At 52.3% G+C, this 5,000-nt stretch overlaps 1 non-coding gene across 1 annotated transcript in view; it reads left to right on the top strand.

Moving 5' to 3' along the window:
* The first annotated feature begins 3,448 nt into the window (after positions 1-3,448).
* Positions 3,449-5,000, top strand: part of LOC124566097 — a 1,910-nt gene continuing 358 nt past the window's right edge. Inside the window, exon 1 of the ribosomal RNA XR_006970771.1 lies at positions 3,449-5,000. This exon is cut by the window's right edge and continues 358 nt beyond it. This is a non-coding gene — a ribosomal RNA (small subunit ribosomal RNA).

Here is a 5,000-nt window from a genome sequence, read left to right as displayed (position 1 = left end):
TCGTACCGTAACCTAACCTATGTCGTACCTTAACCTAACCTATGTCGTACCTTAACCTAACCTATGTCGTACCTTAACCTAACCTATGTCGTACCTTAACCTAACCTATGTCGTACCTTAACCTAACCTATGTCGTACCTTAACCTAACCTATGTCGTACCTTAACCTAACCTATGTCGTACCTTAACCTAACCTATGTCGTACCTTAACCTAACCTATGTCGTACCTTAACCTAACCTATGTCGTACCTTAACCTAACCTATGTCGTACCTTAACCTAACCTATGTCGTACCTTAACCTAACCTATGTCGTACCTTAACCTAACCTATGTCGTACCTTAACCTAACCTATGTCGTACCTTAACCTAACCTATGTCGTACCTTAACCTAACCTATGTCGTACCTTAACCTAACCTATGTCGTACCTTAACCTAACCTATGTCGTACCTTAACCTAACCTATGTCGTACCTTAACCTAACCTATGTCGTACCTTAACCTAACCTATGTCGTACCTTAACCTAACCTATGTCGTACCTTAACCTAACCTATGTCGTACCTTAACCTAACCTATGTCGTACCTTAACCTAACCTATGTCGTACCTTAACCTAACCTATGTCGTACCTTAACCTAACCTATGTCGTACCTTAACCTAACCTATGTCGTACCTTAACCTAACCTATGTCGTACCTTAACCTAACCTATGTCGTACCTTAACCTAACCTGTATTGCGCCTTAACCTAACCTGTATTGCGCCTTAACCTAACCTGTATTGCGCCTTAACGTAACCTGTATTGCGCCTTAACGTAACCTGTATTGCGCCTTAACGTAACCTGTATTGCGCCTTAACGTAACCTGTATTGCGCCTTAACGTAACCTGTATTGCGCCTTAACGTAACCTGTATTGCGCCTTAACGTAACCTGTATTGCGCCTTAACGTAACCTGTATTGCGCCTTAACGTAACCTGTATTGCGCCTTAACGTAACCTGTATTGCGCCTTAACGTAACCTGTATTGCGCCTTAACGTAACCTGTATTGCGCCTTAACGTAACCTGTATTGCGCCTTAACGTAACCTGTATTGCGCCTTAACGTAACCTGTATTGCGCCTTAACGTAACCTGTATTGCGCCTTAACGTAACCTGTATTGCGCCTTAACGTAACCTGTATTGCGCCTTAACGTAACCTGTATTGCGCCTTAACGTAACCTGCATTGCGCCTTAACGTAACCTGTATTGCGCCTTAACGTAACCTGTATTGCGCCTTAACGTAACCTGTATTGCGCCTTAACGTAACCTGTATTGCGCCTTAACGTAACCTGTATTGCGCCTCAACGTAACCTGTATTGCGCCTTAACGTAACCGATATTGCGCCTTAACGTAACCTATATTGCGCCGTAACGTAACCTATATTGCGCCGTAACGTAACCCACATTGCCCCTTAACGTAACCCACATTGCCCCTTAACGTAACCCACATTGCCCCTTAACGTAACCCAACACACGTTGGGCCTTAACCCAACACACGTTGGGCCTTAACCCAACACACGTTGGGCCTTAACCCAACACACGTTGGGCCTTAACCCAACACACGTTGGGCCTTAACCCAACACACGTTGGGCCTTAACCCAACACACGTTGGGCCTTAACCCAACACACGTTGGGCCTTAACCCAACACACGTTGGGCCTTAACCCAACACACGTTGGGCCTTAACCCAACACACGTTGGGCCTTAACCTGCTCTGTAATTGTCATACGACGCGTTAAATTAGTGTAGTGTTGCCTAACTGCAACCCCCGCAATATAGTTTGCTACTCGCACTGCCCGGTCCCCAGTGTATCGCTTCATGTTAAACACCTTGCAGCTATACACTGTAATGTGGATGGCAGCAGGACGTACATGCTCAATGCCCTTTGCAGTTGTTCATTGGCATTTGCAGTTGTTCATTGGCATTCGCATGTGCGAAGCACTTAGCCTACGCTGTGGTACGGCCTGTGTCAACTGTCCGCTGATGTTGTACGTCCAAATCACACACTGTACTGCACATTGGTCCTCATGTACTGAATGATACATCGTGGTACATGTGACCGTACAACGACTGCGCCAACAACGGCGAACCATGCGGTCCAAATGTTGTGCACTCAGCTACGTGTCGTCTCCCTATAAGAGCTGGATTGCAGTGTGGTATGCCCTGGATGGCGATCAGCATGAGCCGTCTGTTGATGTAGTGGCGCGTGTTGTCAGACGTAGTCGTCTCTTCTCACACACCGTGATAGCATGGTGCACTGCGTTCCACATCTGCGACATGCGACAGAGGCCGGTTGACAGTCGTTCGCGCAATGGACATCGCATACGTACGGGGGCCACCTTCCACGTGTTCGCGAAGCGTGCACATGTTGTTGCGTGTATGTGGGCAGACATAGTGTGTCGTGACACCTGACACAGGCATGCAACAATCGTTGAATTTGCAAATGGCGATGGACGCCTACGTTTGCTGGTGACGTTATGCAAATGAACAACTGGTAAACCGTTGTGGTGCGGTTGTTCTCGCTAGAGGTGAATCAGTGATGGCGACGATCGGTTGAGCTACCAACCGGTTGTTCCAGCGATACCCACCATGCCCACGAACGTGAATGGCATCTGGGTGTGAAGCGATACGCGGCGGTGGCTGGGTGGGACCGTCCCCGGCCGGTGAGGGGGGGCCTCCCGGCGTGCTGGCCGCGCGGTGCGTGGGCGCACGCGCTACAGCCGGCTGGTGGGGGCGGCCAGTGGCAGGCGCGCCGGCCGACGGAGGCGGCAGGCGGCGCAGCTGCGCGCCGGCGCACCCTGCACGCGGCGCCGTGCGGCCAAAGTAGGTCCTCGCGGGCCCGGTGCGAAGCGCGGTGGACATCTGCAGTGTGCTGGTCCGATTGAGGACTGTGTGCGCTGAGGATGCGCCGCCGCCCGGCGCTCGGCGCCGCGACGCCGTCTGCTGCTCGGTCGCCTCTGCGGTTCTCGCAGGTGGTTTGTATCGCAGCTGTGCGGACGTGTTGGCGCGTGCGCTGTGCTGGGAGAGTTCGCTTCGGCACCCAAGTGGGGCTTTTGTCCTTCTGTGGCGCTGGCGTTGGAGCTGCCGGTCACCGTAGGTGGCGCGTGTTGTCTCCCGCCGGCAATGCCACGACAGCACGCTCCCGGGCCTCTGTCGGCAGCGGCAAGCTCAGTTGGGAGCACGGGTGGTCGCACCTAAAGCGTCTACTCGCCAAACTCCGGGCGATTGCGCCTCTCTCGAACCCGACCAAGTACTTAGGACGGCGCTGCGCGCCGCCGGGACCTGAGAGGGTTTCGAGGTGTATTGTGCAGGGGAGCTCAGCCTCCTCCTGTTTGCAGAATAATTGAGCGGACGCTTGCGTGTTCGCGCGGGCCCCCGGGACACACTCCCGGGCGGCCGGCTGCTCAGCTCTAGTTGACGCAGCTCCCTGGTTGATCCTGCCAGTAGTCATATGCTTGTCTCAAAGATTAAGCCATGCATGTCTCAGTACAAGCCGCATTAAGGTGAAACCGCGAATGGCTCATTAAATCAGTTATGGTTCCTTAGATCGTACCCACGTTACTTGGATAACTGTGGTAATTCTAGAGCTAATACATGCAAACAGAGTCCCGACCAGAGATGGAAGGGACGCTTTTATTAGATCATAACCAATCGGTCGGCTCGTCCGGTCCGTTTGCCTTGGTGACTCTGAATAACTTTGGGCTGATCGCACGGTCCTCGTACCGGCGACGCATCTTTCAAATGTCTGCCTTATCAACTGTCGATGGTAGGTTCTGCGCCTACCATGGTTGTAACGGGTAACGGGGAATCAGGGTTCGATTCCGGAGAGGGAGCCTGAGAAACGGCTACCACATCCAAGGAAGGCAGCAGGCGCGCAAATTACCCACTCCCGGCACGGGGAGGTAGTGACGAAAAATAACGATACGGGACTCATCCGAGGCCCCGTAATCGGAATGAGTACACTTTAAATCCTTTAACGAGTATCTATTGGAGGGCAAGTCTGGTGCCAGCAGCCGCGGTAATTCCAGCTCCAATAGCGTATATTAAAGTTGTTGCGGTTAAAAAGCTCGTAGTTGGATTTGTGTCCCACGCTGTTGGTTCACCGCCCGTCGGTGTTTAACTGGCATGTATCGTGGGACGTCCTGCCGGTGGGGCGAGCCGAAGGCGTGCGACGCGCCTCGTGCGTGCTCGTGCGTCCCGAGGCGGACCCCGTTGCAATCCTACCAGGGTGCTCTTGAGTGAGTGTCTCGGTGGGCCGGCACGTTTACTTTGAACAAATTAGAGTGCTTAAAGCAGGCAAGCCCGCCTGAATACTGTGTGCATGGAATAATGGAATAGGACCTCGGTTCTATTTTGTTGGTTTTCGGAACCCGAGGTAATGATTAATAGGGACAGGCGGGGGCATTCGTATTGCGACGTTAGAGGTGAAATTCTTGGATCGTCGCAAGACGAACAGAAGCGAAAGCATTTGCCAAGTATGTTTTCATTAATCAAGAACGAAAGTTAGAGGTTCGAAGGCGATCAGATACCGCCCTAGTTCTAACCATAAACGATGCCAGCCAGCGATCCGCCGCAGTTCCTCCGATGACTCGGCGGGCAGCCTCCGGGAAACCAAAGCTTTTGGGTTCCGGGGGAAGTATGGTTGCAAAGCTGAAACTTAAAGGAATTGACGGAAGGGCACCACCAGGAGTGGAGCCTGCGGCTTAATTTGACTCAACACGGGAAACCTCACCAGGCCCGGACACCGGAAGGATTGACAGATTGATAGCTCTTTCTTGATTCGGTGGGTGGTGGTGCATGGCCGTTCTTAGTTGGTGGAGCGATTTGTCTGGTTAATTCCGATAACGAACGAGACTCTAGCCTGCTAACTAGTCGCGTGACATCCTTCGTGCTGTCAGCGATTACTTTTCTTCTTAGAGGGACAGGCGGCTTCTAGCCGCACGAGATTGAGCAATAACAGGTCTGTGATGCCCTTA

The sequence above is a fragment of the Schistocerca americana genome, unplaced genomic scaffold (genome assembly GCF_021461395.2).
Source record: "Schistocerca americana isolate TAMUIC-IGC-003095 unplaced genomic scaffold, iqSchAmer2.1 HiC_scaffold_137, whole genome shotgun sequence".
NCBI classification, from domain to species: domain Eukaryota; kingdom Metazoa; phylum Arthropoda; class Insecta; order Orthoptera; family Acrididae; genus Schistocerca; species Schistocerca americana.
Note: the sequence above shows the minus strand (reverse complement) of the source record. Positions and strands in the feature narration are given on the sequence as shown.